We start from the raw sequence: 12659 nt of genomic DNA, 5'->3' as shown, positions 1-12659 counted from the left end.
CCATGCTATCAACACAGAGCCCAACATGGGGTTCACAAACCAACACGGGGCTCACAACACGGGGATATCACAAACCATGAGATCATAACCTGAGGTGAAACCAAGAGTCAGATGCTTAACTGACTGAGCTACCGAAGTGCCCCTAGGACTTCAGCTTCTCCTTGTGCGGGATGAGAAGCCACTAGGCTGACACACAAGCTGAATGACATTTTTATTCACATCATTTATTGTTTTTTCCTCAAATTTTTATTTAAATTCTAGTTAATTGACATATAGTGTAATACTGTTTGCAGGAATAGAATTTAGTGATTCATTACTTACATATAACACCCAATGCTCAACTCGAGTGCCCTCCTTAATACCCTAAATGACATTTAAATAGGAACACTCTGAGTGCCGTAACTAGAATTATTTGAAGGGGTGAAGTTTGGAAAGAAAAGGAGTTTAGTTAGGAAACTGAAGAAATAATCCAGGTATGAGATGCGGCTGTTAGAACAAGGTGGGAATTGGGACATAATGATAAATTATTATATTACACTGTGCATATATCTGTATACACACACACACAATACAACATGTGTGTTAAATTTCAGCTCAGTGAAAATGACCTCAATATGTTCATTAACGTGAACCTCATATGTTCATTCAGATTTAGTTAGCCAGAAGTCACTCCACCATATTTTTAAAACGTAAATCCCTACATAACAGTCCTACAGAGTAAAACATGAAAGAGACTGACTCTAGCCTGCCAAAGTGGGAGGGCCACAGGGGAAGGAAGGCATAGACCCTCTCCACATTTTATTATTGAAGCCTTTCCTCTTATGTCTTACATTATCAAACGCTTTGAGTCCAAGTTCACTGTGACCTACCAGGCCTGTGGTAACATACCCCAACCTATGGGAACTCATGCTGGTCCATCCTTAACTCACATCTCTCAGCTCCCCACCCACCAGCCCCACTGGAGTTCTCTAATCCTGGAGCCAGAGTTTTGTCTACTTTCCGTGATGGTCCTGCTCCTCCCTGGGAGACACCACGTCAGAAATCATAAGTGATTGACATTGGTGACCCAGAATCTCCTCCCCTCTGTGATACACACTAAACATCTGTCAACTTGATGTGATTAGTTTTATCATAATTAAATACATTTACTTCTATTGATTTTACACTTTTAGGGTTTCATTATTAGGTTCTATGTATCTTAAATAGCAAAGAATCATGTGGGATGCAGGTATTCCTGAACTTAGAAGACGAATCAGGAGACCTGGCTTTTGAAACTGTCACTAAATACGATTTCTAAAGCTGAGGTTTCACATTTGTAAAAGTAAGGATAGTTACATTTACCCTACCTGTTTTACTGGAATGCTGTGAAGATAAAATGAGAAGAGGTGGGCAAAATAACTGTTAAAAAAAAAAAGTCTCATATTGATGCTATTAACACAAGTGAAATGGATCTAATTTTATTTCTTTTAAGCAAAAGGACTTCTTAGGGCCACCTGGATGGCTTAGTCGGTTAAGTGTCTGACTCTTGATTTCAGCTCAGGTCATGATCTCATGGTTCATGAGATCAAGCGCCGTGTCTGCTCTGTGTAGACACTGTGGAGCCTGCTTGGGATTCTCTCTCTCTCTCTCTCTCTCTCTCTCTCTCTCTCTCTCTCTCCCTGCCCCTCCCCTGCTTGTGCTGTCTCTCTCTCTCAAAATAAGTAAACTTTAAAAAAAAAAAACGACTTCTTATAATTATCTGGTGTATGTATGAATGTCCTTTGTAATTCATATATGATAGATTGCCATTAGTTTTTTATGGTTGTAATCATGTTTGCGTATGAAATAGGGGAACTAGTTTCTCTACATGAATGTTAGCTGGGGAGAAAATAGTTGAGTTTTGTTTTACATCAGTTGGCAAATACTGCTGTTAAACTGTTGTCTTCTTAGGCAATTCTCATTTTTCAGTGGAAAAATCAATTATTGTAATATGTTATATAAAATTATATATCTATTGAGATTTCATTTTACATATTAAAAGTAATTGAGAACTTTTGGAATGAAATTTTATCATCCAATGACATCTGTTATTTATTGAACACCCATCAAGCCAATGTAAATTATTTGCTAATTTTTCTTTGAGACATAAAAATTAGGATATTGGCACTTCTTATGAAGTAACACCTAATTCATTGTATTTCTTTAAGATTCTCTCAGGATGGATGATAAGATGGTTATTGATTCTTTTTTGTTTGAAATGGCTTCTTTATTTCTATCCTTTGGCTTCTCAAATGATGAAAGAATTTATACATTAAAAGTACACCATTTTAATTTTGATTATACCATTCATAATAATGATATAGTATCTTTGGCTCAAAAATAAGCAAAATACAAAAACTTAGTTAACTTTTTTGTGCACAGCAGTTGACCATGTTGCAATATTTCAAGCGATGAGTAATTAGGTTATAATAAAAACTCCCTACTTCTTTGTCAAAAGAAATACTTTTTTCTTATACTATAGAATAAGTATATTTGCATTTACTTTTGTTTTTAAATTTTGATTGAGAGATTTCTTTTTAGAATTTTCCTTTCCAGAGATATTTTTTTTTATCTGATTTGAAGTTGCAATTCACTGATCACTGCAGTGATCACTGCACTGTTCTGTGCATTCTGTCAAATAATAATTTGAAATGGAATTTATTTTGTCCTTATATATATATATGTATTCTCAGTGAAGATGAGGAGGAGGAGGATGATATTGTCACTGGTCCAGATAGTTCCTGTATTTATTAGGAAACACTTAACAAGAATAAAGTGATGATATTTTAGGTTAAAATGCATAAGTAGTGGGATACCTTTAAATAACATTCAGAAAAAGAAAGTACAGAATATATGAATATTAAAAAAGGTTAAGAACATAATTAAAGTTAATATCCTTAATAGTTCACTAGAGACACTTCAAGTAACAATTAAGGCAAGCACTTCTCTGGGGTGCGTGGGTGGCTCAGACAGTTAAGCATCTGACTTCAGCTCAGGTCATCATCTTATGGTTTGTGAGCCCGAGCCCCATGTTGGGCTCTGTGCTGACAGCTCAGAGCCTGGAGCCTGCTTCAGATTCTGGGTCTCCTCCTCTCTCTGCCCCTCCCTCACTTGTGCTCTGTCTCTTGAAAATAAATAAATGTTATTTTTTTTTTTAAAAGGCAAGTATTTCTCATGCACAACTGCATCATTTAGCCTAACTTCCTATGTCCATTCAATTAACTGTGTATCTATATAATCATGAGTGCATTTTGGATTAGTCTGTTACTGTTAAGTGGTTATGGTATTTTTCAGGTTTGATGGTATTAATCTGTAATACCACTGAATTAGAAAGTCACTAGAAAACATCCACCCTGGGTGTTTTAACAGAATGAATTGGGAAATTAAGAAAAGTTTATAATATTATGAATTTCAATCTACTTTAAATGAGATGATGACATCACATACCTTTCTTTCATCGGATAGCTCCACATGTTACATGATTTTCCTGGGATCATTCAAATTTACTAATCTACCCATCCCCTTTTCCTACCTTGTTCAGCCACATTCTGTTTTAGTCAGTTTCAAATAATACATCTACTTCTAAACACCATAAATTGTAGCCGTGGAGTAACTGGCATCTGTACCAATCCTTCCAATACATTTTGGACTGCAATACTAGATTATTTTAATGATGGTTAGAGTGATTTGAAACAGAATCCTGTGATGATAACCTTCTTCACATTAGACCACAAATCATGGTTAATTATATTCCTCTTTACCTTAACTCTATTTAAAAGGCATGAATTTGCAAAGCCATACTGGAGTGCGAGAAGCACATTACTTTTTCCTGTAAATCAAATGTGATCAGTTCCAGTCTTCCCTTATTATTATCATTATTTGATATTCCCTGCCTCACAAGCCCTGGAGAAATCCCAATGAGGATGTTATATATTCAGAACACTGGGGGATTGGCCCCCTGTACATTGATCCGCATCACGGAGAGAGCAGTTATCTGACCCAGCACACTTCGTTGACAGTGAGTGGCTCCTTTAACTGTTACAAAGTCTTCCTGAGAGTAGTTCTCCTAGGTTGAGCCACTGAATTCAAGGTTGACTTTGCTAAGGGTATTACACAAAATTTTTTCTTTGAGGTAATGCCATCTTCCCTGAAAAATTTGAGCAAGCATAATACCTTTACAAACTCCAACCACAATTGTTGGGGACATCTCCTGTTTAGAACTGACTTTCTATCCCCGTTTCTTTTACCCATCCAACATTCTTTTTTTTTTTTACCATTTTTTTAAAAAATGTGATTATTAATCTTAACATGAGATCTACCCTCTTCACAGATTTTCACTTGTACACTGTAGTATTTTTATCTACAGGCACAGTATTGGTTATCAGATATCTAAAACTTGTCTTCCATAACTGAAATTTTATACAAGAAACACCCCGTTTCTCCCTCCCCTAAACCCTGGCAACCGCCATTCTACTCTTCGCTTTTATGAGTTTGACTGTTTTAGATTTCTTTTTTTTTTTTTTTTAATTTTTTTTTTTTGACGTTTATTTATTTTTGGGACAGAGAGAGACAGAGCATGAACGGGGGAGGGGCAGAGAGAGAGGGAGACACAGAATCGGAAACAGGCTCCAGGCTCTGAGCCATCAGCCCAGAGCCTGACGCGGGGCTCGAACTCACGGACCGCGAGATCGTGACCTGGCTGAAGTCAGACGCTTAACCGACTGCGCCACCCAGGCGCCCCTAGATTTCTCATGTAAATGGAATCCTGCAGTATTTGTCCTTCTGTGACTGGATTATTTATTTCTCTTAGTATAATGTCATCATGGTTCACCCATGGTGTGTCATACTATAGGATTTCTTCCTTTTTAAAGGCTGAATAGTATTCTACTCTATGTATGAATCTTATTTTCTTTAGCCGTTTATGTCAATGGATATTTAGGTTATTTCTACATTTTGACTGTTGTGTATGCAACTATAATGAGTGTGGGAGTGCTATTATCTCTTTGAGATCCTGTTATTAATTATTTTGAATAAATACCAAGAAATGGGAATGGCTAGATCATGCAGTATTCTATTTTTAATTTTTAGAAAACATCATACTGTTTTTCATAATGCCTGCACCATTTTGTTTTCCAACCAACAGAGTACAAGGATTCTAATTTCTCCATCCCTTTACCAACACTTACTTTTTTTCTTTTTTCCTTCTTTTCTTTCTTTCTCTCCTTCTTTCTTTCTTTCTTCCTTTCTTTTCTTTCTTTAATAATGGCTATTCTAACAGGTATGAGATGATACCACATTGTGGTTTTGATTTGAATTTCCCTGATAATTAGTGACGTTGGGGAAACCTTCCCACCTTCTTTTCCCTTCTGGTAGTGTTCAGAATAATTTCTCATCGGTGTGCTCCTTTAAGTGTGATATTGGCTTATTTTCTGGGAGTGGAGTGGAGGAAAGAGATGAGTCAGTCAGCCTTTTGTTCGTTCCAAGTTGACACTGTTTATCCACCATAAATGGTATATTCTACAAAAACTTTGTTCAACAATGTCTTCATTTTCTGCACATCCAACTCTTCAAGTAACATTGTCATATACATAATTAAAACAATGTTTAAATTATCTTTTTATTATAATGAAAAAGGCATTATAAATAATATGTGTTCTTTGTGCTAGGTTTTACATATTTGAACACAATTTATATTTAGGTGGGCTATGAGATAGGTTTAGTTGGCATAAACCGAATGAGATCTTCTAATTGCTGATACTAGCATTCACCTAAGAGATAGACGGAAGTCATACTTCTGCACTACCGTCAACTAACTGTAATATTAGAAAAGCCACGTCACCTCATGTTTCACCGAGTTCTAATGTATTCTGTAAGAGACGAAAACAAGCGCATCCACAAGGATATTGCTTGCTTTATAACATTGAGTCTATAAAATAGTTGTGACCTGCTTACAACACTTTACCTGTGTGATTCTTTTCCAGTGACCTTTTTATTGTTGACCATTAATATGGCAAATTATGTGATAATTTACTTACTTCGTAATTATTCTTTTTTTTATGATTGACACTAAATCTGCTTTAGATCTGTGATTGTAGAAGCCATGGATTTTAAATAACTCGAGGTACTCATCCTAGAAAACGAGAGTGGGTAAGCCCAGACAGTTTAACTGTAGTCTTTGATGTTTTCTTCTGTTTACACTGTTATGAGGATTTTTTTATTTTGTAAATTAATTTCATTCAAGAACTTATATGTTCAAGCCATATTTTGCTTATTTTAATTGCTTGTTATTCATAAAAAATGTGAATGACAGAAGAAACATGGAAAACAAATTGCTTGACCATACTCCAAATTAATGACAGTTAAATAAGATAAGACAGTTAAATAAGATAATTCAACTTCTTTAATTATTAGCTATTGAAAAATATAGCTAAGCTATATAACATTAGCCAAAAAACTCCTATAAATAGTATTATCATGGCATCTACTTTTGCTTCCCAATCTGCTTCATTTATGTTGGGCTTGTTGTTAACGCAATATAAAATCTACAATAGTTTAAAGCAAAATATTAGAAGTTACCCCAAACCTCCTATATATGTATGTTTAATACTACTAAAATTTGGAAGAATGCGTATTTATAAAATTTACATTAAATATTCTAATGAGTTTAATTATATTATCTCTATACTGTGAAGAGAGGAAATTGTGATCTATCACATTTTTTAAAATGTATAGTTTATTAGAGTTAAATTTTTAGTATTTTAGATTGAAAACAGCTTGAGTTTGAATGGTGTTAGCTCTAGGTACTTTGTTTGGCATGTAGGTTTAAACCAAAAATTAGGTTCAGACTACAGATTGAATGTTCCAACCCCTGAGTTAACCAATCCAGAACCAAAGGTAGCAAATGCCCAGAGAAGACAAACTAGATAGGGTAATGCCATGGGGGCCCTAGGGAGCCAACACTAGCCTAAAGAAACAGAACTGGGTGCCTGGGTGGCTCAGTCAATTAAGCGTTCAACTTCAGCTCAGGTCATGATCTCACGGCTCATGAGTTCGAGCCCCATGTCAGGCTCTGTGCGGACAGCTCAGAGCTTAGAGCCTGCTGTAGATTCTGTGACTCCCTCTCTCTCTCTGCCCCTTCTCTGCTCATGCTCTCTCAAAAAATAAATAAATGTTAAAAAAAATTTTTAAAGAAACTGAGAACAACCACAATGGGCAGTGAGAGGAAATGTGGGGAATGCAGAAGAGAAAAATTAGATGACATGATTGCTGTGCTTTAAAGTCTTAACGTATATAGAGGGAAAAGTTGTAAATAAGGACAAATAATGAAAAACAATGTGGAAATTTCAGGATCCAAAATGTTTGTTAAAATCTCCACATACAGGGGTGCCTTGGCAGCTCAGTCAGTTAAGTGTCCAACTTTTGGTTTCAGCTCAGGTCATGATCTTATGGTTCGTGAGATCCAGCACCAGAGTGGGGTTCTGCGCTGACAGAAAAAAAATCTTTAAAAGAAAAATCTTCATATGAAGCTCCAGCTCAAAAATTGCATTTTCATAAAGTGTAAACAGGCAGGGGTTTTGTTGTTGTTGTTGTTCATTTCTTTTTCATTGTGCCACAAAGTATTTTCCCCTTCATAGAGTGTGAGTAAATTAAAACAGTGATCTAGCAACATAATCTCCCTGAAGGAAGCCAATATGGCGAATTAACCAGTTTGCTGAAGGTCACAGCCTTCTTATTGTGTTTGGAGATTTCCAAATTTGATTATGGAGAAGAGAAGATATCAATGGTCAACTACCAGCAACATGTTGGTTTACAAAACACATTTTTGATGTGTTTACAAAACACATTGTTTCTGAGAATAATACATATTAAAACATGGGAAGATTTTAATTTGTTCATGCTAAGTATCAAACACACACACTTTGTTGCATTTGAAAGCATTATTAAATTATGACTTTTTAAAAATGCAAAATTTTATTGTAGTCTTTTTTAGAAACTCAGACTACATTCTCAATAAAATAAAATTCAGATCATGTTTCTTTTAATGTAGCTCTTTCTTTTAATGTAGCAATGTCCTCGTTAATGGAAATTGTTCCAAAGCCTTCTTCAAGCCACGAGGTCATTTTAAACTCAACTCATTCAGGTAGACCAGAGAAACAAGGTCCCTACAAGCATCTAAGGATACTTCTAGAATGGGGACTGGAGAGTGAGGAGGGGTAAAACAGGCAGATAGAGATTGCTTCCATGAAAGTAGCCCCATGTTTATACATTTTATGTACTGAGGCTCTCTTTTAAGTTTTGATGAAACTATGTGTTACAAGAGTTTTGTCAATGACAAAAATGGCAACATTATTATGAGATTAGCTATTCAAGAGGATACTTTTTAACCTTCAGATTTATTCATGTACATGACTTTTCACAGGAAAATACATCTGGGTTTTTAATGTCTTATCATAGTGGAGACAGTGTCCTTTGTTCTGTAAATAAGCAGAACTCCATTCAAATACTATTTTTTCCCTTTTTTCTCTTTACTAAAGATACCCTTCATCTACTCTATTTTTCCTTCCTGAGTTTCCTCTCTTCCACCTTTCTTTTTTCTTTCTTTCTCTTCATGTTAATGTATAAAGTGGATAAGTTGTAAAATATTTTAAAAGTAACTTTATAAAAGAATAAAATACATCTATCTATTTATTTCTCTGTATCTCTGTTTCTGTGTATTAATACTGCCTAACTTGAAGATGAATGAATAATTAGTATAGCTGATGTGGACAATAGGACCCCGGGAGCTCAACTTGCAGGATTTGTTTACCATTTAGAAAGCCAGGGCTAACAAACATTTCAGCTGAGTTTTTGCTGCTGTTGCTAGTTTATAAAGGATTTTTGAGAGCAAATGTTCAGATTTAAGAAATTAATCTATAGTCATGGTTAATAATATCAGTGGAGAAAATGTACAAAGCAATCAATTTTGATTAATTTATCATATACATGTAGTTTTAAATTAGGTTTTGGTTTTATTTTATTCTGTTCTGTTACCCCAGTGGTATTAATTCTCATTCCATTCTCACACCAGCCTCACTGGTTCATGTAAGTGTCCCGTATATGAGTGTGTGTGTGGTTTTGTGTTTGTTCATTTATTAACTCATTCATTTTCTTTCATCTCATTTTCTTTTTCCATTCCCTTCTTCTGTTCACGAGCAACTATTATAATTTCTGATACTTCTGATATCTTTGTAAAATATATAATGTTAATTGGTACAAATGTCATTTTAATGTAAATAAAGCATCATTGCCCTATAGACCAGATCCTGTTTCTCACTTGCTTTTACTTGGCAAATGGCTTTAAGATGGATCCAACTTTTGGTGTTAATGCCTGTTACGGCCTTTTTCCTGCACCCTGTGCCGAGGGTTTCCATCTTGAGCATTTACTATGCTCTCATTGTCCATTTCTCCTGATACTGACCCCTCCTACAAATAGACACACAAGAAGATTTCTGGGTCACAGAGTGTACATGTGTATAATTTAATGGTGTTCTGCCACATTGCCCTCCAGAGGGATGCGCTTATCCATTCCCATTAAAATAATTACATGTTTGTACATTGTAATCAAGCAGTTGTTTTCTTTTCATCTGATGTAGAATGAGGGTGAAGCTGAACAAGCATCCAGCAAGTATAATCTCCCTTGGAGTCAGGGTCCCCTAATCCTACATCTTGGTCAACACATGGCATTTTCTGGCTTTTAAACTTTTTGCAATGTGATGAGAGCTAAGTAGTACCTCATCATTGCTTTAATTCGTACTTTCTAATCACTGATGAGTCTGGGGTCTATTTTGTATATACTTATGACACTTTTAAAATTCTTTCTCTGTACTCTTAAAAACTGAGAACAAACTGAGGGTTGATGGGTGGTGGGAGAGAGGGGAGGATGGGTGATGGGTATTGAGGAGGGCACCTGTTGAGATGAGCACTGGGTGTTGTATGGAAACCAATTTGACAATAAATTTCATATACTGAAATACAAAATAGAATTCTTTCTCTGTGAATTATCTTAATTTTACTAACTGCCAAGATATTTCTGTTGTCTTTCTAGTAGAGTATCATTTTTATGAATTTTTATGGCAACATCAAATATTAGCTATAAGGTGGTAATCATCACATAAGTGACTGTGGAGTGCCTGCTGCATGCTAAGTGCTAGAAAAAAATAGTTGTGGGGGAAAAAAAGTCATCAAGTTTTGTGTGATACACATTTGGATATACCTCTGAGATTTCAACAGTTAACTCAATAAATTTAATCCATAAGATGTTTGTGATGTAATGTTAAATATGGACAGAAATAACATACATGAAATCCTATACTACAAAGAATAGTATATAATAGTTTTAGGAGCATATAAAGTTAGGTAATCCCAGAAGTTATAAAAACACATAGTTGAGAAAGTTTTATGTTGATTGATTTTCTTTAATTTCTAATTTTTTTTTAAATGTATTGTCTTTTTTTGTTTTTTTTGTTTTTTTTTTTTTAATTTTTTTTTTTCAACGTTTATTTATTTTTGGGACAGAGAGAGACAGAGCATGAACGGGGGAGGGGCAGAGAGAGAGGGAGACACAGAATCGGAAACAGGCTCCAGGCTCTGAGCCATCAGCCCAGAGCCCGACGCGGGGCTCGAACTCACGGACCGCGAGATCGTGACCTGGCTGAAGTCGGACGCTCAACCGACTGCGCCACCCAGGCGCCCTGTCTTTTTTTGTTTTTAATAACATGTTCAGTGTAAGATTTTGAGCAGCAAATTCTGTCATGAACTGTTGCACATTTAATAAAAATTCAAATTACCTTAGTTTTCCTGTTAAGAGTTATTAGTATAGGTACTTTCTAGGGATATAATCGAAACATCACCTGGACAGTCTAAAAGTTGAACAGTTCATTAACATACATGTTGATATAATTTAAAATAAAGAAAACATAAATGCTCATAATGCTAAATAATAGATATAACCATTCATATGTACACTGTCTTCCAGGAATTATTTCTAAAACAAAGTCAATAAAAAGTTATCTTAAGTTGGCTATGCTTTGGGGCGCCTGGGTGGCTCAGTTGGCTGAGCGTCCGACTTCAGCTCAGGTCATGATCTCGCGGTTTGTGAGTTCGAGCCCTGCATGGGACTCTGTGCTGACAGCTCAGAGCCTGGAGCCTGCTTCAGATTCTGTGTGTGTGTGTGTGTGTGTGTGTGTGTGTGTGTGTGTCTGCCCCTCCCCCACTTGTGCTCCGTCTCTCTATCAAAAATAAATAAAATGTAATTTTTTTTTAAAGATTGGCTATGCTTCCATTCAAGTCAATTAAGTGATAAAATACTACTTTAGTGAACCTCCCTATAGCCTGGTCATATTCAACAAATTTTTGCCTGCATTTTAAAATAGTTTGTAGGATTCTTTAATTAACACTTTCCAGAACATTGTATTTGAAATCATACCATACTCAATTCTCACAACTATTAGAACCTTGTTATGAATTAATAAGGAGTGATTGGTTATATTCATGTGGTTATTTTAGTATGGTTCTTGTAGGATTTTAGAGAGTTGGAGAGGCACTGGATAAGGAAGGTATTACTAAATGATGGCATTCCCTGTAGCATCTGATGCTCACCATTGGAACCAAGAATAAAAAGCTTAAAGTGCTGGCAAAATCTTTTGAAACGCAGTCCTGCGCCAGCTCTGGTGGGAAACTGAATGAAGAGAAAAGAAGTTCAGCTGGTATACCACGGGAACAGAACAGATCGTGTAGCTTATGACCTCATGTGTATATTATAGGCCAGATTTCCAGTTATCTGTATATTTTTCTCAGCAATTGTATTAATGACCCTAACTAGCTTTCCTGTTTTAATACTAGAAGCATTTTAAATTTCATTGTATAATCATGCTTTGTAAATTTGCCCCTTTGTTTTGAGAGGTGAAAAATGGGCAAATTAATCAAGAGAAGAGGCATGAAGATTATGCAGCTACTTCTTTTCATAGAATCTTCTCTTGCCGAAAAGTGACAATGCAATTATAACACTATAATTTGTTTCAATTCAAGATGGTCTCTACATAAATATACTCTTTATCGTGACTTTTAGAAGAGTGGGTTTTTCAGTGTGCTCTTCCTTGTGCTGTGCTAAATTTTTCTTTAGTGGTATCATCATTGTCTTTTATGTAATTTTCTCATTTTATATGTACAACAGCCTGGGATTATTGAATTAAAACCTAAGGCCCGTCTGAAGGTAAAGTCTTCTTTGGAGTAAGTTATAGAAAAGCCATTTTTGTTGTGTTATTGTGGGCGTTTTTATGGACTTATGTTGCCGTTTCACTGTAGTAAAAGTATTTCCCTTACTTGTTTACAACTGGCAATATGCTTTCCAATGTATATCAGAATCATTAAAACTTTTGAAGACGTAATTATGCTCTGTTTGGAATTTTCCACGGAAGGCACTGGTGAGCAGTAGGGACTTTCACATAGACCTCTGTGAAGCTCATTGAAAACCTAATTATTCAACAAGTATTTCTGTTTATTTAAATAAAGCCTCGTTAGGGCAGACGATATTTTCTTAGGTAAAGCTGGTAGCATTCACAAATTTGGGGGCACTATGACTTTGGATAGTCTCATCTAATTTA

At 35.5% G+C, this 12659-nt stretch overlaps 1 protein-coding gene across 7 annotated transcripts in view; it reads left to right on the top strand.

Moving 5' to 3' along the window:
* Positions 1–12659, top strand: part of PCLO (piccolo presynaptic cytomatrix protein) — a 419720-nt gene that overhangs the window by 309335 nt on the left and 97726 nt on the right. The window lies entirely within an intron of this gene.

Source organism: Prionailurus bengalensis, chromosome A2, assembly GCF_016509475.1.
Source record: "Prionailurus bengalensis isolate Pbe53 chromosome A2, Fcat_Pben_1.1_paternal_pri, whole genome shotgun sequence".
In the NCBI taxonomy this organism is placed as follows: domain Eukaryota; kingdom Metazoa; phylum Chordata; class Mammalia; order Carnivora; family Felidae; genus Prionailurus; species Prionailurus bengalensis.
This window is presented reverse-complemented; position numbering and strand designations above follow the sequence as displayed.